The sequence below is a fragment of the Lepisosteus oculatus genome, chromosome 2, assembly GCF_040954835.1.
Source record: "Lepisosteus oculatus isolate fLepOcu1 chromosome 2, fLepOcu1.hap2, whole genome shotgun sequence".
Classification (NCBI taxonomy): Eukaryota; Metazoa; Chordata; class Actinopteri; order Semionotiformes; family Lepisosteidae; genus Lepisosteus; species Lepisosteus oculatus.
The window spans coordinates 60,468,819-60,492,424 of NC_090697.1; the positions used below are offsets into that span (position 1 = coordinate 60,468,819).

Here is a 23,606-nt window from a genome sequence, read left to right on the forward strand (position 1 = left end):
ATGATGCGTCAGTAAATGAGCTCAGATTTTTTTTCTTGAAGCACAACTACAGGAAAGAAAAAAAAACCTTTTACAGAAAATGCTGTACGGAACATGATAATGTAACGCAGCACAGTATAATCTTTGATCATTTTCTGACAACTACCTCTTGGTCCTGAGAGAAAGTGAAAATTGAGAATTAAAAAACAGACACGAAAGATAATACATTGTTTCAATGAAAGGTTTTTCAGTCTTGTTTCGAAATGTTTCAAAAAAGATTTTAATACTAATGCTAAATGTATCAAGTGATCTGCGGTTAATATTTCTAATGTGTTAAAAAAACATTATGCCCAGACACAAAACAAAACCACAAGATTCTTAGCTGACAAAAGCCAGGGTGTCAGCTAAGACACTTACATTTTTTCCTAAAGCATGAAATGACAACATAAAGGGCTTTTCCAAAATATGCACACCAAATGCACAAATGACACTTTACAGTATACATCCTATACAGTCTATAACTGGAAATCTAAAAAAATAAAAGGGCTACTGATTTTCCATGATCTCGGAATTGCTGAATTAGCCACATGGAACAGTATCAGGCTTTTTGGTACACACATTTTAATAATTCAAGCAGTAATTTCCAGAACACAAAAAGAACACAGCCTAAAGTACAAGGATGTTATAAAGAGCTTTTTCAAGGCACTTTCCAAAACCTGAAACTTCGTGAAAAGATTTTAAACGCTCTGCTCTGTAGCTCATGAATAAAAATATCACAAAGTAAAACAATGTATTTACCAGCAAATCAAGTTCAGCTGGCCTGATTTTCAAATCAGTTTATTTTTTCTTTTAATATGTATGTTAATGAGTGGCTGCTTGCCTCCTGATGAAATCACAATTTTTCATGCTGTCTGACCAGAGGTTTGCAGCTCTCTGATATGTAAGAATAAGAATCTGAAAATCGTACTGGGAAGAACAACTGAACAGTGGACTGTGCAGGGTTCTCCAAAAGAGGACTGATGGTACATTTTGGAGCCTAGAGAGGTGCCATCCACCAGATACAATGACAGGCCACTAAAACGCTCACAGTTTAAGGTGACACACTGACGATGTGCTGGGTTTGATTGGCTGTGTGTAACTGGCCACTCCCGTTGATTAGTTAACTGGTATATATTAGCAGCCAGGAAGAAAGGGGCAACTAGTGTGCATCTAGGCTCCTGCAAGAAAGGAATATTGTCAGTACTTACATTGAAATGTAGGGAGTCTAGATGGCACAGGTGAAGTCCTATGGGCTGCTGTGCTTTCACACCATTAGACAGCAGTAGAGTGGGTTTGAAGATTAGGAAAAGTCGTTTTGTGACATAAAGAAAAGATGTAGAGTAATCTGCATACACAGAATAACCTTGGTATAATATTTAAGTGTTTAGTTTATAAGGTCCCAGTGTTTCGATATGGAGGGTGTTTAGAACGGATTAAAGTGAAAGCTAAATATATATTATTTATATAATACTTATTCACATACGTATATTGGCATATTGTATTAAGAATTTCAAAACAACTAATTACATTTTAGATCTAAAATACACAAAAATGTATCAGTAAAGAGGGTTTACAAACTTCTCTTTTGGCACTGCATACAATGCTTGGGTGCTGAAATCCTGTCTGACATTAGATTACATTAGATTAGGCCAAGCACTTATTAGACAGTAGCATGCCTGGAGAAACTGCAGTGGAAATTTAGGCAGCCACCCTTCTGGACTCTGCAATTGATCAAACTGGGATGCACCTCAAACAGTCATGTGGTAGTGGAAATGAGGCCAAGCTTCAAAACAGTTTCATTTTGGCATCTGTCTTTGCCAATATACCTTTTTACTGGGCTAGACCAAAAATGAACTCCATTACTGTATTTCCCAATGTTAAAGAGTGGAAAAAAATGTGGAGATAAAATATTTACTTAACCATATCTGTTAACCCGCTGTAGCGGCAACGCTTATTAAAAATACAGGAATTAAGTTTGCTGCTCCCTTGCCAGTTCCTCTGTCTCTCATCTCAGTGGTGCTGGATACAGAGAGGCCATTCCATTTGGTTCACATTCAAGGTGTTTTTCTAGCTGATAAGAGTGTCCTGATAAGGAACAACTCCCAAAGCTGAGATTCATCAGCCACCCTAATAAATGGTAATCCTTCGGATGAGACGTAAAACCGAGGTCCTGACTCTCTGTGGTCATTAAAAATCCCAGGGCGCTTCTTGAAAAGAGTAGGGGTGTAACCCCGGTGTCCTGGCCAAATTTCCCCCCTGGCCTTTCCCCCATCATGGCCTCCTAATAATCCCCCTCTATGAATTGGCTACATTACTCTGCTCTCCTCCCCACTGATAGCTGATGTGTGGTGAGCGTTCTGGCGCACTATGGCTGCCGTCGCATCATCCAGGTGGATGCTGCACATTGGTGGTGGTGGTGGAGGGGAGTCCCCATTACCTGTAAAGCGCTTTGAGTGGAGTGTCCAGAAAAGCGCTATATAAGTGTAAGCAATTATTAAATGGTAATCTCTGGCACCTTACTGTCTGGGAGATTCCAAGGGAGAGTCTCATCCCAAGTTGTTTACAACCCCAAGGTCAGAGCGCATGGCTACTCATCCTCCACCTAGATCAGCCAATCAGGAACTGGCAGGGCAGGGTAACCCCACGTGGGTCTTGAATGCCCACGGAACGTTTAATCAATGAATGACCGTAGTTCTTCCAGGTAAAACAGGCCGCACAGGGCTTCTCCGTGCTCCTCCTGGACAATCACGTAACAGCCAGTGTTTACGAGTGCCAGGACTTTCCTTTGTTCTAAGAGCCCAGCAGCAAGCCTCGTGAACCCACCGCGAACGATCACCTGATCAACAAGTGAACTACGGTCAGAACTCTGGACAGCTGAATCTTCCTCCTGTCTAAAGAGTGTGACCTGCTTAGACCTGCAGTCACTTTCCATGTGCATAAACTCTCGCTAGTAAAGCCAGAACCAACTAGTCGGTCTTCAGAGAGCATCAGCAGCACATCACAGCAGAAATGTCTCCCTCCTTCTCTCCTGTCGAACCAGCACTGTTTGGCACTGGGCCAGAGAACACCGATTGGACACAGCAACAGCCTGCCACTGTTCCTTTGTGTCAGCGGGAGATCTAAATCCCCACAGATTGGATGAGTATTCAACATTCTGCACTACAGCTCAAGAATTCAATTGTTACCTCAACCCCAGTTGATATCAATTTACTTCCTATGGGTGACGTACTTGCTTTAGAATATCTAGCTGTAATCCAAGTTCATTTACAAATGGTATAAATGAATGATATACTGAATGTACGTCCCCCTTGGTTGGTAACTCTTCGTGATCTAATATATACCTTTTGTATTCTGCTAACCCTCACTGATAAGATCTGTTATGTTTATATGCACATTTTATGGATTAATAAATGTATTCTCGTGTACTAGAATCCGTGTGTGTTGCCGAGTTATCTCGCAAGGTCGGTCTGCTAATAGCCATCAAAGAATCATTTTGTGACTTACTGCTACAATTAATAATTGTCCCAGTAAATGCACAAAACCCCTACATTTATTGGTGCCTCGTGAGAGGATGTCTACACCGTTAAACAGACTTTGACACAAGTGACTTATATTCCAAGTTGAAGTGCAACTACTGTCAACAACACTATTGCTCTTTAACCATTTCATATGCAATTCTGCAGGTGCAATTTATCGACAAAAATGCAAATACATATTTTGATATTCCTTTTGTTGCATAGTGATGTTTGAAATAGACTTACACTATGAAGCAGTTCAAGTAGGTATCAAGTCAGCATGAATAGATTACAAAGGAACAAGTAAGGGTTTATTCCATGCTAAAAAGAGAAGAAAGGAAACAACGTTTCAGCTGTGGAGCCTTCATCGGGTGTGAGAAAGACAGGGAGGTCAGCAGCTTATATAGCAAAGGGGAACAAATGCTGGGAGTGTAGAGGAGGTGGGAGCAGGGGGAAGGCAGAATGGGCACTCAGGTGGTGCGAAGTCGAGAGAGGTGTAAAGTCAAAACCTGCAAATGAATAGAGAGGATTTAAAGGAAACAAGTCTGTCGTTGAGAGTCAGGGGAAGGTGTGAACCTAGTTTCAGGATAATTTTGGTTCAGGATGTCTTTCTGCAATAGGAGTTAAGAAACTCTTCTTTGAAAACGCAGATTTAAAAGAAGATCTATTATGACAATAGATCTTTTATCTGTTGATCTACAATAATGTCCACTGCATTATTTTTGGTATGTTTCAAATACTTTGCATAATTTTACTCATATGTAAGCAACTAAAATCACATTTAAATGGTCTTTTGAGAAGCGTGAAATATGAACTACTACATTCTTAAGTCTTATTTTTTCCTGTGAGAAAAGCTATACAGAACATGATGAGGGTGATAAGTTTATTTTACTTTTATATACTCAACTGTAGCTGACCAATATATCATTTGTATACAGTGAACTATATGAATAGGGGTAGCCAACCAGTTTATAAAACACCCCTATCCAGCAGGTGTAAACTAATTTCTGTAATGAAGGCAGCTATTAAATATTTGGAACAAATGAGAAATCTGGCATATGAGTAATCACACAGTAGTTATAGTAAGGTTTATAAAACCGCACAAACTCTCAAGACTGTTGTTATGGCCACCTCCACTGGATGAATGCCACATGCTTTTAGATCACATTTTATGTTGTTCTGCTGCCTTTTTCTGCCTTATAACATCAGGAAAGGAGAAAGGAAACATAGCAAAAGACAAAATATAAATTTCAGTCTGTCAGGTTAAATCTTACATACTTTGTAAAACGTTTAAAGCCAGCTTTTGCACCATTTTCAGTCACCATCATTGTAATGCATATGTGTGGAAGGAGAGTTGTCCTAAAGCATTTAATTGCAAAAGGAATTGTTTATTCATATAAATATCAGCTGACATAAAAAGAATGTTTACCTTAACCTCACTTATCTATTAAACAAACATTTTTATCAATCACCTGTTTATCTTTTACCCCTGTCAACAGCATGGCTCAAAAAACCAAAAGTTTCTAATAGTCAAGACTGCCATTCTCATTTCACAAAGGGGAAAAATCCATCAAAAAACCACAGCAGGTGGCACCCATACAAGACTTTACATAATGTAGCGAACACCTTATTGTTGACAAGAATTTTATTCCAGTCCCAAACACTGTTACACAAGACCTTTCTGGGGGAAGATTGAAATGTTATTATTCTCTTTATCTGACTTTTAGTACTGAACCCATGCTCACTTAGTCTAACTACCACTTGAAAAAGCATTTAGTTCTACTTTAGTTTAATCTTATTTTAACAATTTGACAGGAGACCGCTTAATATAGGCAAATAACAACTCCACAGTGGAAAGAGCAGTTCTGTCTTGCTGCAGGAGAAAATACAGTAATGCAAATTAAATTGCAATTGTGATATTTGACTCCTTAATGTGATATTCTCTGAGGGTTCGGGATGGTGCTTATCTAACTTTTTAACCCTGGAGAACAGCTGGAAGAGTCAGTATTCAGAAAAAGTTATTAACCAGCCTCCTGTAAAGAAAAGGACTTCATACAAAGATAATATGTTGCATTTGTACTGCTTTATGTGCCATAGTTTCTTAAAGAATATTTCTTTGAGAAAGAGATGCATATCATTCTCCAATGAATTGCAATTCCCAAATCTACTTTCAGGAAATAATCAGACTTAATAGGAACTGCAACTTAATTAGAAAGACTTAATTAATAATTAGAAAGATAAATATATATTTCACCCTGAAGCAGATTGTATAAGAAATTTCCCCAAAGCTTTCCAGTTTTATAAGTCTGCTGCTCAGATGAACTTAATACATTGAACAGCCCACTTCAACAGAGAAGTGCCCATTTTTATCTGAAATGATATTCTGTCTCTGACCCCTGACCACTTTGAGCTATGCAAACAAGCCAGCTTCCGTTTTCTCACAAAACTTTAGGCAAACATTAGTATGGTTTAACCCTAGTTTCAATTGCCATTTTTACAGTGTAATTTGTAATTAAAATGAACGGTAATTTAATGAACCTTTAATGAAAATGAACCTTTGATAGACTGTAATTTATGTGGATCATTTGGTGGCTAGGATTTATTGAGGCAGAACTTATTGTCACAGACTCACAGCTTTGGCTCCAGAAGCACAAGCAAAACTAGGAGAATGTTTATTTCTAAATGAGTACTCACAGTTACTTGGGTCCATGGCCATGTTTTTTTATCCAGCCCCCCACCCAGAAGTATGCAGTCCTGCTGGGCACCAGGCAATTTCATCAAGCAACTTGCCCATGGCGTCCCAAATATCTTGCAATACCAGCTTCACTTGTCCCTTTTGAGCCCTTTTTAGTAAGAGATGCTCTCTTACATGCTAGATTAGAAGGTCTTAAATTCCTAGGATAGTCAAAACACAGATGAACTTTTATTTATATACATTATTGTAATAATAATTTCCTCTCCCTAATTGGAATTAGTTTTAATGAAACAAAATTCTTAATTGTATTTTCAACCACCAACGCAGCTCTAAATGCAATTGGCCCCAGGTCCAGTGTATTGTGCCGCCTCTCACATTAGTCACATCACTAAACAATCCCCATCCAAACTCTGCAGAGCACAGAAAGAAAAGAGGCTGACAGGAAGTGGTAACCTGTTGTTTCTCCTTTGGTTAAGTAAATGATGAGTGAAACCAACGTCAAATTACTGAGGGGGAGAGACATCAATGGATAGTAAAAGTAACTTAAAACCTCTGAAAAATCTGAAGTAATGGTAAATCCCAGCTCTCCTTTGATTCTTCCTTCTGAATAAACATTTATTATAAACATTAAATCAGAGAGTAATGCAGAGGTATAATGGTGGCTCGGTGGTTACCACAACTGTTTCACAGCTCTTGGGTCCTGGTTTAGATTCCAGAATAGGATGGAAATCCATGTTTCTCCCTGCATTCACATGGTTTTTGCTATGGTTTTCCAAAGACACCTTTCAAAGACATGCTGGCTGATCTCCTGATAATACCTGTGATGGACTCGCAGGCCGTGCGGGGTTTAGTCCCAAATCTCACTCTGCTTTTCTAGGAGACAGGTTATGGGTTACTGTGACCATTACCAGACAAAAGTGGCATTCTAAAAACTGATGGACAAACAGTGAGACGTACCACTGATTAGGATCTTGTATCCCCATAGAAAACAAAAAGCCGTCTTGTTTTCTCTTATTTCTTATTCTATTGCATCAAGTACCTTTACTTACCAAACATAAGAACATCACAGAGGTTACAAATGAATATGCAACTTATCTAGCCTGTATGGTAGCTAGAAGCTTATTATCTGACAACCTCATCCAGCTGTTTCTTAAGAAGCCAGGATGGTGGGTTCAATAACATGGCTGGGAAGCTTGTTACATAATCCTTCAACCATTTGCATACAGTAGTTGTTCCTGTTCTCAATTTTAAAGGCACTTCCACATGGCTTCTGATTTGTGTTTTGCCGCCAAGGCTGCAAAGGTACCTAAACACAATCTCATAGCCATTTTATGGTGTCAACATTGGGCAAAATTATTTAACCATACTGTTAAACAGCTGCTTTTGCATGTTTTATGTGAATGAAGAAACAAGACTACTTTTTTCTAGTGATAATTTTGATCTTTTTCTACAAAATACCTACCTAATGTAGAAAAACATTTGATATCAATGTTTAACGGACAAACTTATGCACGCATTTCTCTTTGGTATACTTGTGTCATGCTTCCAACATGTAAATGTTTATAACAACTTTGATTAAATTAGGAACAAATGTCCTTATTTAAATATATGTTTTCCTCTCAAAGTAACAAGCAAATGTGAAAACTTTGGTATAGTAAACACTGTAAAATACCAGGCAATATTCCAGCCTAAGAAAATTAGAAAAATATATTTCTGTATAAATCATTTTAGAATAAAAAAGTTGCTACTGAAGACAGAGATCATGAAAGTGTACAAACGTTAAAATTCTAGGTACTGGGACCTAAAAGACACCAGTTAGAAACAAAATGCCATAAATAAGCCAATTATAATCTAAACAAAAACAGCATGTGCTTTGACCTTTCACATGTAGTGCCTTGTTTTAGTGGAACCAAAAAGTGCTGTGAACACAAATCTGTGTAAGCCAGAAACATTAATCTGGCCTAAAAATATTACATACAACATTCACCAGCAGAGTAGTATGAAAGCAAGGATAAGTGAACACTGAAACAATAATAAAAAAACTGGAGTTTATTCTGTAGACTCAAAAATATTTTATTACACTGCCCCATGAGTTATTTCACCCACTTCTACACTATGCAAAAGCACATTGCCAAAGGCAAAAGAGTTGTAAGAGTACGTGAAGCAATGAAAAAAAGGCTATCAAGTCTTCAATTTCTGCCTAATGTTTACCACAGAAATGATTTTTTTGTTTTACCCTCAGTAGGTGCTTTCTTGCAGGTGCAGGTGTTCACTTTAAATGATTATTATCCCTGAAATCTACATTCTGGAGAACTATTCCTGGTGAGCACCCCTATTTTCATATCTTAATCAGAACCATATTTTTTTAAAGTAAAACCATTTCCCTTTTCTGTTATTTAAATGTGTATTTACCTAGCAGGACTTGCCAAATTTTGCATTTTCTAACTGCGGAAATATTTTCTGGCACACACATGAAAGCTCAGAGTCTGTGTGTCATATCTAAATATTGCTTCCTTTCTTTTACAACACAATGGTTTAAAAAAAAGGCACATGTGTGGGTGGGTGCGGCATTTTCTGGTTTTAAGAAAAACACAGCTATACTGTGTATGTAAAATCATTTTTAAACATAATCTATATTTAATCAAGATCTATGACTAAATATTCAGAAAACAGAATGATCACTTTTGCATTATGTTCTTTCCTAATTGATCCTGGGCATACTCTACTTCTTTAAAATGCACCATGAAACTGCTTTGCCATCCCAGTGCCACATTCTAATTTACCCTACAAAGCATCCAGGTTGAAGTGATTTGATTTCCTTTATTTCCTTATTAGAACCTGGAACTGTAAATTCACTGAATACCTTATGGCTACTAGAAATCAGTTAAAACAGTAATATACAATTTTATCAATACACAAAAACGTGCCAAATAAAGCAATGTAGGGGTATAGATGAAGAAGTCTGACATTTAATTGATTACGATACACTTAAATGGCTGATGGATGGTGCGGTAGTTAGCATTGCTACCTCACAGCGCTGGGGCCCTGTGGTCAGTTCTGGACTTGAGGTGCTATCTGCGTGAAGTTTGTATGTTCTCCTCGTGTTTGCGTAGGATTCCTCCAAGTGATCCACTTCCCTCACACAGTCCAAAAACATACTCGCAGGTTAATTAACATCTGAGAGAACTGGCTCTTGGTATGAGCACGTGCGTGTTTGGGTCTGTGTGTCTGCCCTACAGTGGACTGGCGGCCCGTCCAGGGTGTACCCAGCCCTGCGCCCCATGCTTGCCGGGATAGGTCCAAATTCCCCGTAACCCTGAAGTGGAAGAAGTGGTTAGAAAATAGTTGGATGAAGAAATGACTGATCAATCACTCAGGGATTAGAAGAGAATAGTTAAGAGAAATTTAAATCATCACCTGACCAAACTTATTCTCCAATCTGCCCAGGTTACTGTGAGGAGTAGGGTATTCCCCACAGTCTTCCAAAAACCTATGGATCTTGTCTGGCTTTACTGGTAAAGAATAAGGTAGCTTTATGTTGTATGTTAAGTAATAGTGCCTCTTATGAAGATCTTATTAGACAGAAAATAAATACATTTTGACATGGGCAAGCTTGATAACAGTTGTAACCAACTCTTTGTTTCCATCTGTAAGAATTACTTATTTAATTACTTTCAATTCAAACCTTAACACAGTGTAGAAAAATTCCAACATGAAAACAAATCTAACAGAAGTTTCAAACTCTTAACCCTTTAAGCTTTAACCATTTTTAAGCCTTAAACCCTAACAAAATAAAGATTTTAGAGACAAAGACTGTGATGTTGTTGTATACGCTCTTTATAATAAAAGGCATAAGAATAAAATAAATCTTATTCTATGCAGTTACTGAAAAAAGTAAACCTGATCCACATTGTAAGCCTCACATTTGTACATTATGCCTGAGTTAGAGCAGACATTATACTGAGTATCAAAAGAAAATTATCAGTATAATTTATAAAATTATAAATAATATAAAATTATAAATGGTTTTATTAATAGGGGATATTAATTTTGGAAACTCAATGGACTGTGAAATGTTCATAAGCACTGAATCACCCAATCAGTAAGACATATGATTGGGCACAGGTGATGAGGTAATTTAACCCACTGAATGTCAAGCCTGGTGAAAATTAAGAAAAAATAGAAAGGAACCAATATGCTATGCTTATCAAGAGTGCAATGCCTTTGTTCCATCCATATATTGAAGACTACTCTTTGACAGTACACTATTTCTTACTGTCAGAGATGTTCACAACCTTCAATTTCCAACCTGTCAAGATGATACAACCAAGCACGATCAGTCAATGATAAAGACTACAAGTCACAACACCAAGTAAAAAGTATTGGGTGGGATAACAATGACAGTCTGGACAGGAGTTTCAAGTCACTACAAAACTCCACCTGTAATAGCTTAACAGGTAAAATTACTTATACTTAAGAATAACTTAAAAAAGAATCAAGTTCTAGGACCTCACTTGCTGCCCTTTATGTGGGCTCCTTCTGCACAACACATATAATCATGCTGCTCATGTAACAACAGCTTTCTTGTGAGATGAAAATGTAACAGTTATGCTCTGAGTGCTCTACTCATCAGACTTGAGCGCCACTGAACATTTCTGGGCTAAACTGGGACAACATGTGACATGTGACAATCTAGAAACTCAAGAGACCAGTGAAAACACACCTGTTTGTCCACGTCCTCAGAGAGAAATCGAACAGAATCTCACAACAATATTTATAGGTTGGTACAAACCAGGCTTTGCGGACTTACAGCCTGTATTGCATCCCTTAAAAGTTAAATTGAGGCAGAACTGCTGTAATTTAGATTATGACTTACTTTAATTGTATTACCTTCTAAGCAGTACAGATGACTAGAAAATAACAATATAATTATGTAGGGAGATACTACTTGAGTATAATGAGATGAGCAGACACGTGGCTTCAAAGTATAGTTTACACATTTGTGAGATCTACCTTAGAAAAATGCATCAATCATCATTCACCAAAGCACACTGAGCAGGTTAAAGGCATTAGAATTCCTTTTTTCCAGACTACAGACAGCATGTGATTTCAAAATAATAAAAAATGAAAACAATTAGTTGTGTAGCATCTTAAATGCCATGCGCATCTATAGCTATTCCTTCAGTCTTTTGACATAAGTTTGTCGAAAAAATACTAATTTTTTTGTTAACACAATTTCCTTAAATTGTTTATCCTTATGAACTTAATTTCCTTTAAGCTGAACAAACTTTTAATATACTGTTAATTGGGTAGACTGTATATAGGTTATTACTTCTGATTTGATATTTTATTTACTAAAAATATTAAAACATCCAAGAAGCAAAATTAAATTGGTTTAACCAATTCCAATATACACTGGAATAACACCAATAACAGTCATTCAATTTATATTGACTTCCTCTATTTTCCAGTGCAGTTTTAAAGCTACTGTGTTGTTTCCCTTGCTGATTCATATTTCTAGCATCTACCATTCATACGTTGTTAAAATAACCAGAAGAACATAAATAACATGAATATTAAAAATCCAATGGAGGGGCAGAGGATTTCTGATACAAACACAGGAAAATACTTTGCATTTAGGAATCTGAAAGGAAAGTAGTACTAACACAACATTGTTATGTTTCTTAAATCAAGGATTAAAAGTTTTTTATGTGTATTTCTTAAACATATAAGCAACAGTTGATGCATATCCATTCTACACAGACACGGGCAGACATCTTCCGAAATTAACAGAAATTAACCAAAAAACGTTTACATCAACTCAGACATTAAAGCTTGACATTGGTTAACAATTTTTCTATGAATGTATGATACAAATATGATAAATTAAAAAGGATTTTGGCAAGTACTAAGCATTTTTTTTTTTACAAAACAGTAAAGATCAAGATTGAATAAAGTTTGAAACTGAGCAGTCTACATACAACGTGATGTTCTTCACTGGTCTCTTTAATAGAGTGCACCACCCTACAAATAATTTGGTTTCTAAAATTGTCCACTGAATATCCCCATAAGCTGAATGAAGACTAAATTCCAATCCATTTAAAAAGTATCCTGTGGGGATACAGTGTACCCTAGCAATACAATTTTTCATTTATGGCTACTCTGGAACCAGTATTTGAGTCGCATGTGACTTTCAGCAGTTATTGGAAAATGCCAAGTGATTAAAATGCAGCCAGCACTGTGTCACAATTTTCATATGAGATGTCTATCAATGGAAGGAAGTTCCATCAATGCTAGAGAGTAAACTGAACATTAGGCTGTGTGAACTGTCAAATCCACTTATTAAGCAGTGCTGCTATCAAAGGTTTCCACAGTAGCCTCAAGACAGGAAACCCATTCCTAACTGCTGCATGAAGCATAGCAGGATGGCACACTGACCTCTGTTCTGTGAAAGGAACTCTGGCATTTGAGTTTTGATGGATTACTGGGCTTTAAACTAGAAGATAAAAATACATTTTGAAAAGGTTAGAGTCTTTTGCAGGAATGGCTGCTTGTCACTGAAATCCATTTACAACTTATCATATTTCTCTCATGTAGGTTCTGTAACTTTCTCAAGTCATCTCTGCACCACCCCCTCAGCAAACAAAACTGTGTAAATGCCTAGAAACAACCAAAGCAATGTTTTCTGCAACAAAAAAGGAATGCCTAAACATGACACTATGGTGATGAAATTTCTAGAGCTCCTGGTTATAAACATCTACTTTTTTAAAAATTCTAGATTTGTGACCGAGGCATTACATACATACTTTTATGTACGATATATGATTATGTATGATTTTTACTGACGTCAATGAGTCTCAAACAGTCATTGAGCTGTGCACATGATTGCGTGCATTCACTGGAACATCTACCATGCATAGCTTATCATTACTTTTTGGATTAAAAAAAACTTTTCTCTTGCACATTAAGTGGGAACAGACCAATTTAATACTATAGCTCTAAACCTTCGAAATACTAAGTGCCCACAATTTCTGCATCTTATATTTCGAACTAGAACTTTGCCAATATGAGTAATAGTTCACACATACTTGGTGGTGTTGCCCTTTGCCAAATGAAACAATGTGTTAAATATGTAGAAAAAGATGAGGGCATCACAATTCTCCAGTGGTTAGGCCGATAACGAGACACGAAGCTCACAGAGCAAGTGTGCGTTATATTCTTAACCACTATCCAGTAAACCTACTCCTACAGTACATCCAGAAGACACCATGACGGGGGGGCGCATTCTCGTATACCAAGACTGCTGATACAGTATTGTCCACATAAAGCACAGCTTTACACAAAAACATGTGTGGTGTACATGTGTTTACTTTGTCTAAATTATTTTAGATTAGTAAATCCATGCAACCAACATTACATCCACGCTCACTATATAAAACACGAATGACAGACTCGTATCCATTAATGCCAAATGTTAAAAAGGTTGTCGCGTTAAGCAACAATTCAAATAAAACAGCCGTACCTGCTAGAACATAAATTAATCAGACAAGCAGTGTGAACATGAAGGTTTTTAATTAATTCACTCTACATGCACCGACATTTCAACGTATAGAAACCAGTATGGAATGCAGTTCTGGTTTTAGTCTCGGGTAACTAAAAACTACATGAAATGAAAGAGAAACATTTTCGTATGATTCAACATCCAGGTGTCTTATACTAGAATTCATGCATCAGACAGTCATAACGTCTTTCAGGAATGTATCGGTTGAGCTGCTACTCTGTGAAACTAGCAACTAATGATTTCGTGCGACTTAGAGCTTGTAAAAATTAATTCGTTTTATTTTTAAACACGTCCACATTTGACCAGATCTATTTTATCGGTTTAGTTTTAGGAGGTTCGAAATTATAACCTCCATCTAGCATCATATAGCAGGTACTTGTTACAAATGGTTATTTCCAGTTGGGTCCTCTTGGGATACAACAGCTGTAGCGGAAGACTAAAAGTGCAATTTATTGCAGTTGCGAGAAATATCTGCAAATAAGAACATGTAGCTGGGGAAAGGGAGACTGCCTGCTCACATCGTCGACATTGGAGCGAGTGCTTGGCTAAAACTGAAAAGGTTCTGCAATTAAAAGCTGAAAACATGCAGCCGTCATTGGCGAAGACAAGTAACCGTTTAAATCTCGTTTCTTTTGGAATGCAGCACCACGTATCAAACGTACTCTAAACCGCACTATCTGTCCCCCCGATCTTCACAACACAGAGGGGTGAGAGGCAAACGAGAGGGCCATCTGGCTAATTTTACCCCGACACCAGCACAAGCACTACCGAGATCAATCTTACTTACCGGTTATCTGCCTGCCAATAATCCAAAACAAATGCTCTTCCGGTTGGAAGGAAATTGCAACCTCAGCGTTAGGTCCACATTTCAAATCGATATATACGTATGTTTATTTTCCCACGAATTACCCCTTGATGATATTAAATCTAGGAATAAAGATTCGCTCTAGGTCGGTGTACATAATCAAGCCCGCATTGTTCAAGGAGGGCTGGTTTAGGCAAGAGCTGCTACAGCTAGTGCATTCTGGGAACATACCCTAAACTACAGAAGAGCGGCTCCCCCTGATGGTCACAAAGGTACCTTAGCGATTATGCAAAGGTATTTCATAAACGCTGAGATGATGCCGAGAGCCGGACACTTCAAATATTACAACACAGTGCGCAGAAATATACAGTTAAACTAAATTTTGGGGATTGAATTGTCAGAAGACAGTCATTATCTGTATTTCTTCAGACAGCATTACCACAACAATAACACGTATTTCTTGTTTCAATAAATTTATGGTAATTGACCTTTTATCCATATGTAAAGATAAATTAAAACACTAAAAATAACAGATAATAATATATCTTTGAGGTATGTATTGTGTGCTAAGTTAATGACTGCCATGACTGCCTCAGACACCTTAATATTACATAACAATATAAAATAACCTTACAATTTGTTTTAAACTATTTTTTTAGGTGAATACTACATTTCATAAAATATCATTAAAAAATGTAATATAGAAATTATGGGATCACTTAGACATCTCTCTGAAATGGAAATAGAATATCTAGGAATTGCTAGATTCTGTTTAGTAACTACTGGGTTATCTAGGATACTAGAATATCTGCTGCATCTAGTAGTAGAATATCTACTGTAGTAGGAACATTTGTCTGCTTTCTCACAAAAACAACAGGCTACAATTTGCTGGTATTGCAAAGCAAAATGTTCTCATCAACTTGCTCTTTCTCTGCCATCTCCTTGTATCAGTCACAGCTGTACCTGCCTAGGGCATTGTAAAAAAAAAAGGCACAAGGCAACTGAAAAAAACAAGCTTGCTGTTCTTTTCTCCCTAACAAATAGGTCGCAGTAATTAATTTGCATGTATCCCATAATGCATACTGCCATTTTTTAAACACTATAATCCCAAATGGTGTTTTACATAATATATCTAAACATTTTAACAGTCAAGGAACAGCCGTATTAAACTAGCACACTCTCCTAAAAGTGAAACTGATACCAGTGATCGCGTGCCTTGAAAAATTGCATAAAGCAGACTTAAACTCTCTTTAGATGTTTTGTTTGTAACTTTGAAATGGGTCATAGCAACTGAATTGGCACACACAGTATAATTCGTAAGTACTCTAACGTCAAAATCAGTCCACCTTGACAACAATGCTGATATTATTTATAATACATTACATCAACATACAGTATTAAAGAAATACTGTTCCCCTTACTTCCTTGCTTTGTTAAGCAACGACACTTGATAATGACAAAATTTGTCTCAGTAATACCATCTGCTTATTTTCTAGCCTTTCCTCCAGCAAAGGGTACCATTACAGACAGTATATTTGGTATTAGCAGAAATAATAGGTTGTATAAAGTAGAAAATTAATTTGCGTGGCAATTAGCACTGTTGCTTTATAGTTCATGGGTTCAATACTGGACCTTGGTATCTTCTGTGTGGAGTTTGCATATTCTCTTGCAATCTGTATCTGTTTCGTCCCACAATCAAAAGACATCTTATAGTCCTGCTTTGTTCACTGCTACTTGTTAGGCTCAGGTTCAGAATGACCATCAACTATGAAATTGGACTGAAAAATGACTAGTTCCTGTACAATGGAACTGAAATATCTGTAGGTCATGGAGCAAAAACAGTTGATTATCTATATATTTTCCACAGGAGCCCCCAAATAGTGTAACATTAGAAACAGACAATCACTGACAATTAATTACAAAGTGGGCTAGCCTGCAACACATTGTGCACACACAGCTTACCATTCCAAGATAAGATAGAGAAATAGCCTCAAAAAGTAAGTAGCCAGTTGAAATGGGGAGGGATGGCAGAGATGATGTTTCAGATTGAGAAATCCCGAATCTGAACTTTGCTCTGAAGGTAACATTTCAGCTCTTTCAAGTAGCGTTGTGGGTTCTTTGGATGACTTTGATAGAGAGGACCTCAGTGAAATGTCTCGTTGAAAAACAAGAAGTCAAAATGTTCAGTTGGTTTGGAGAAAGTGTGCCACCTATTGGTCCATCAGCAACATTTCATGTTCTAGTCTGTTTCCATTAGTTATCACCTAATGATAAACTCACTAGGCTCACATTTTCTTACCGTTTGAGATCTAATGGCATTGCTGTCATGTCAACAACAATTTTGTTGTTTCACATGTCTTGTGGCTAATATCTTTATTCATTTTCATTGCCAACATAAAATGGAAGTTACAATTTAACCTAAACAGATCTATTTTAGAATAGTTCAGGTGGGTAGCTGCGTCAGCATGCGTAGGCTGCAAAGGAACAAGTAATAGGTTTATTCCATGCTGAAAAAAAGAAGAAAGAGAACACAACGTTTCGGCCGTGGAGCCTTCTTCAGGCTCTAAATAAGTGACACCTGAAGAAGGCTCCACGGCCGAAACGTTGTGTTCTCTTTCTTCTTTTTTTCAGCATGGAATAAACCTATTACTTGTTCTATTTTAGAATGTCATTTTCCATTTTTGATGGTTTCTGTACATTTCTGGTCAGTGAATAAAATGTACTGATCCCAGTTTCTGAATGAACCTGTTGGGGCAACAACTCAAGGAAAAGTTACAAATAAGGGGACACATTTGGTACATCTCTAATTACAGGGATGCCAATAATTACTTTGGACCAGTGACATCCGTATGATTCTGCCTAACAGATAATATATAGTTGAACACTGCCAGGACTATGATCAACTCTCATTTAACAATGTTAAGTTACTAGAGGCAAACTTGTGCTTTACTTTTACAGACTCCAGAAGTGATACATATTTATTATTTATTATACATACTTATTTATTATTCACAAAACTCACATCCACAGGTCCATCCTTCAGTGTTTTCTACGTTCCTCCTCCCACCTGTGCTACGAACTGCAATGCATCTACAGTCTGTTTCAGGAAAGCAGTTGCAGAATTTCCTGATCTTTCGGTCATCACCTGGCCAATTGTCTGCTTCCACTTGATCAGGTGATTGAGGGCACCAGATCACTTCCCACAACTTCCTGTGGAATGTAGTTCAACACCTTGGACATCGTAGGGCACACACAGACACAAACTCACATTAGTAGCAAAATCCTCCCCTTTCTCACCCAGTATTCCACATCAATGCTAGACCGGTATTACTGTAACATTATATAAGAGCTTCAGGCCTCCCACACAGAAGGGTGCCGTTATAATTAGGCCACCAATACAGACCACCTGAGAGGCAGCCTTAGAGGCTCATTTGACCAGAGGTCTCCAATCCTTTTCTGGGGGAGGGGCAATGTGTCTATAGGATTTATAGGTTTCAGCAGCTATAGAACTGAGAGAAGCTGTTAAATTAACTGATTCAGCTCATTATGAGCTGTGCTGAAGTGAAAGCCTGCAGACATACTGTGTCATGTTCAGGAACTTGTCTTTCTTCTCTTCCCCCTCTTCCCATGCTGTTCTATTATTCTAGCCCCCCAGTGAATTTGTGCATAAAAGAGTGAAAAATGTCTTTTGAAGCACAATACATTTATATCTAGACATGATTTTAATAATGAGGAAATAATGAATAACGAGACAACTGATGAGGCTACTGTAGGTAACACATTCCTCTCCTGAGGGGCAAGCATGGGACAAAAAATGGATGTGGAAGCAAGAGAATGGAGTAGGAATACATCCAGTTTGGTGGAAGAGAATTCTCCTCCTTCCTATGCTAGGCGAGAATTAGTTTTCTGAATAGAGTGATTGCAGCAATAGGAAACCAGCAGAAAGACTGGAGTAACAAAAGGAAAGTGAGGAAGTGGAAATATGAGACAACCCACAGAATTCTGGATGATGTAAAGTGGATGTGTTGTATTGCCAAGGAGGCCAAAATGGTTTTACAGCAATTTGATTATATTGGGAGAAAATGGTTGCTCTTTTTTTTCAAGAGACTTAATCAACAATCTTTATTAATTCACTCATATGCATTGTTAACCAGTTCCAACACAACCATAATATGAAATATTTGATGTGAGAGCAGGGGCAATATGAGCCCTTGATTCATATGGTGGCACAGTGTTACAGTGATTGCATTACTGCCTCACATTGCTTGGGCCCTGGATTCAATTTCTGGGGTGCTTGGAATTTGTATGTTCTCCCCATGTTTGTGTAGGTTTTTTCCACCCATGGTCCAAAGACATGCTGGTATAGTAGGTTAAGTTGCTTCTGTAAAACCTGGCCCTGGTGTGAGTGTGTGCATGATTCTGTCTCAATGTGCCCATAGATGGACTAGCGTCCAATCCAAGGTCAATCCCACCTTGCGTCTGTCATTTACTGGGTAAGGGTCTGACTTCCCTTGCGCCCGTGTGCTGGATAAAGTTGTTTAGAAAATGGATGGATGATTCGAGCCTAGGTAACAACTAAATAATCAGAGTGGATATGTCGTGAACAATCTTTTAAAAAAGGTGTATCAGTTTTAAAATGAAATAATTTAAGGGTCCATGTCCTTTATCAGGTTTTCAGACCTGGCATACCCAGGTTTTAACCTAGGGGCTTCCAACCCTAGTTCAGCAGTCCAGTAAGTTTCATGGGCAGGCTCTAAATAAATTACTGAAGGCCAAGGAAAGTTCAATTAAGTAATTCAGAGTTTAGAAAAACATATCTGAATATCCTTCAGCCCTCAATAACAAGTGATCTAAAATTGATCAGTTATATAAACAACCATTCCTAATCTTTAAAGAACAGGTGAGCTACTAAGACCTATAAGAAGAACTGACGCAGGGTTTTCCAGGACCAGGGTTGGAGACTCCTGATTTAGACCTTGTTTTTATTAAATTAAAACTTCAATTTCCCCACCAATCAGAAGCTATGTAAACTTTATATTTCAGGTCAGGTTTCCCTTGGGTTTAAGGAAACATTAATTAAAACCCATGGATATCTTGTTTTGCAGTTTACAATTATGGTAATTAATATACACAAATAAATATAGAAAATATAATGATTTAAACCTTTGATTTAGTTGGCACCTACAGTATGTTGCAGTAATTTGCCCTTCAGAATAGCATATGGTCTTAAAGGCAGAAAGCAAGTTCTGGCACATAATATCTATGAATTGTATTCTCCTCTTATGAATCATAAATTAAACATGCAAAATTTGTTGTTGGTTTGACTTAGTTAAATTGCAGACTTCAAGATTCAGACACCATATGGAAATGTTATTCCAGTATTTGGGCAGTCCAAATCCACATTGCATTAACCAAAAAACAAGTTAATCTATAGCTGTGAGTGCACAATAAAGCAAATATTATAAACTTCATGCTGCTATTAAATATTTTAAAATATTCAAATCATCCCATAAGTGTCAGTTGTTTTCTTTTGTCTTACCCACAAAAGAAAACAACTGACAGCAACCCAAGCCCTCCTTAGAAGCTCAGAGAGCAAGATCTGACCATTTGGCCCTCACAGGGCTCATACACATGGACAATTTAAACACTTCAACTAATGAAGTCAATATGTCTGTGGAATCTGGTATATCCAGCTGAAAATGGGGATAACATTCAGACTCCACACAAATGTGGAGTCCAGAATCAACCAGTTACCTGAGATCTATTTATTATTTGGCATCAGTGCTCTTTGTCATTCTGCACTTCATGTCTGTTTGATTATCTGTGTAATCCATGAATTCCGGATGTCTGCTACTTGTGATCATCCAATGTGTCTGTGTTCCTTCTGTTGCTGGCTTAGACTATTATCCTTTCCACTGGAAAAAGAAACCATGAAGGAATTTCTGGATTCTGAGGACCTCTAGTCTAATTACTTCCACATGAATCTCAGAAGTCATCTTAGTTAACCTCCAAAGAGTTCTATTATATTTTTCAATCAACAAATTCCTGGATTAGTTGGATGTTCAAATGTTTAATGAACGTGACTGTGTCTTTGCTTCTTCTGTTGTGCCTGCCGAACCAAGTGTCAACTCTGCTTCCTCTCAACATCAGCTGCAGTCTTCAATTACAATCTGTCTTTCACTAGAACAGAGATTTTCAGAACAGCACCCTGAGCTTCTTTTGCTCGTAGTTGTACCTTCTTGTAGTTAGTGATCTATAGTTACCAAAGCAATACTGGTAGTTCCTCTGCCACTTCAGTGCAGTCTGATGAAACTACAATCACTACTGTCTCAGCTTCTCTTACTAATAGTTTCCTTCTCTGTAGCGTGATTTCCAATAATTCTATCTTATTATAGCTGTATTTGCACATCTTGGCAAAGTCTGGTCAAAACTTTTTGCTCTTAAAGCTCACTTATAGGACCTCACAGAAGACCGATAGGATTTTGTTTTCTTTTGGCTTCCCTTTATTTCATGTTTTCAAGAGCATGTGATAGGTCCCCTACCTTTAATAAGGTGACTCTGGGGTTCTGAACACAATTTAAGATAGAGAAAGCTTTATTATAGAGCACAAGTAGGTCTTAAGCACCAGAACCTCAAAATAACATCCCAGCTCTACTACTAATCTTTTAGCACTCTGACTGCATCCTAACTTCTGACCCCCTCTAGTACCATGAAAGCACTTTATTTGCTCAAACAAATGACAGACACCTATGTGAGAATAATGACACAAACCCCTTAACCAATAATATTACAACAGACCCATAGTGAAGCCACTGGCATCCTCTAGTGGCAGGCATATTGTTACTTCAGTCTCTGTGAAGACAGGCATTCTGCAGAGCAAGCACTGACTGTCAGGTACCAATTCATTCAATCCTGAAGGATTTGGTATATAATTCTTATTCTAAACAGATAAGAGTTCTCTACAGGGAAATCACCAAATTAACTCTGCCTGCTGACGGACCATACAAAACACTAGAGTCTCCCTTCAACCGTTCTCCAGTATTATAGGCAGATTCCAGAGAAAGGCCAGAACAATAGCTGTAGTTACACCTGAATAGCTGCTAGAGGTCACCATAAACCAAGTTTTCATCAGGGGTTTTCAGGACAAGAGATAAACACAAAACTCTGGAAGGATAAGGAGTCGTATTCTCATGTTGATTTAACTTGCAGATTGAATGCTTTGAGAAGGCAATGGGTTCAGAAAAATGTTTTGTTTTTAACTAGAAGCTCTGCCACAGTTTTGCAGACTGATAAAAGCTTGAGTGGAAACTTTAAAGAGATATGGCGTAATCTCTCTGCACCTTGGCTATAATACCAGAACACAGTATATGTAAATAGTACAGATAACATATATTTATATTAGAAGAGCAACATACTTTTAGTCAGAGTGATACGGAGACCCTGTCTTTGTTAAGGGTGTTTTTAAGGCCTCACATAGTATTTTCAGGCCAATGAGCACAAATTAAAAAAATGCTGGAGAGGGGAAGGTATAGACACTGCATTACAAGTTTCATGTTTTCAAGTTCATGTTTCAAGTTTATAGTCATTATACTCATATACAGGTATATGGTATAACGAAATGCTATTTAGCTACTGTAGCTCTCAGACAGTAAGCAGTACAAAAAACCCAACAACAATACAATTGTATAAGAAAAGAAAGACAGAGACGACAGGCAATGCGCAAAACAGCAACAGGTAACAGGTAATGTGCAAAATAACATCACATGTGCAAAATCATACATCAACAGAATTAAATAAAGGATAGAAAATTATGGGGTGAGAGCTTCTTGACATGTGAGGTAGAGGTAGATTTTACTGTGTGTTTGAGGTTTGATAAAGAGAGAAGGCACTGTGAGGGTTCAGATCGTAGGTGAGAGAGGCTGGGAGTTTAATACTTTGATAGTGCAGGGGTAAAAACTGTCTCTGAGTCTAGTAGTCCAGACCCAAATGCTCCAGTATCGTTTTCTAGATGGTAGAGGGTCAAACAGTCTGTAGCTGGGGTGTGTGGGGTCTTTGATGATGCTTAGAGCTTTCCTCAAGCACTAACTGTTTTAAATGTCCTGAATGGATGGGAGGGCAACCCCAGTGGTGGACTGGGCAGTTTTCATCACCCGCTGTAGGGCTTTGCAGTCAGCAATACTGCAGTTGCCATACCACACTGTGATGCAACCTGTCAGTGTACTTTATGTAGTGCATCTGTAAAGTTAGTGTGGATCATGGGACATATCTTAGCCTTCTTCAACCGTCTTAGGAAGTACAGGCACTGTTGCTCTTTCTTGACCAGACAGATGGCATTGAGAGACCATGTGATGTCGTCGGTGATATGGACACCAAGGAATTTGAAGTTACTGACCCTTTCCACTTCAGTCCCGTTGATGTGGATAGGGCCATGTCCATTTTGCAGTTTTCTGAAATCAACAATCAGCTCCTTGGTTTTGCTGACGTTCAGCGTGACTTTGTTGTCTTCACACCACATTGAAAGGAGATTGACCACCTCCCTGTAGGCCCTCTCAGCATTGTCTGCGATCAGACCTACAACTGTGGTGTCATCGGCAAACTTTATGATGGAGTTGGTGTTGTGTTTGGCCTTACAGTCGTGGGTGTAGAGGGAGTAGAGCAATGGACTAAGCACACAACCCTGGGGGACCCCAGTGTTCAGAGTTAGTGTGCTGGAGGTGTGGTTTCCAAAACCAACAGCCTGAGGTCTGCCTGCCAGGAAGTCCAGAATCCAGTTGCAGAGGGTGGTGTCGAGACCAAGTGCACTGAGTTTCTTGACTAGTTTCTCTTGAATTATGGTGTTAAAAGCTGAGCTAAAGTCGATGAATACCAGTCTTGCATATGTGTTCTTTTTATCTAGATGGGATAGGGCAGTGTGTATGGCAATAGAGATTGCATCATCTGTGGATCTGTTGGGCTGGTTGGCAAATTGGTACGGGTCCAGTGTGTCTGGAATGGTGTCCTTAATGTGCCTCA

General features: G+C 38.0%; 1 protein-coding gene across 2 annotated transcripts in view; it reads right to left on the bottom strand.

Moving 5' to 3' along the window:
* Positions 1-14,801, bottom strand: part of extl3 (exostosin-like glycosyltransferase 3) — a 51,358-nt gene extending 36,557 nt beyond the window's left edge. Inside the window, exons 1-2 of one of the 2 annotated variants that reach the window (XM_015345758.2) lie at positions 14,577-14,801; positions 12,667-12,724 (exon numbers count right to left, since the gene is read on the bottom strand). The gene's annotated coding sequence lies outside the window, so the exon portion shown is untranslated. The remainder of the gene's footprint in view (positions 1-12,666; positions 12,725-14,576) is intronic. The other variant, XM_006625700.3, reaches the window with a different exon arrangement.
* Between the last annotated feature and the right edge of the window lie 8,805 nt (positions 14,802-23,606).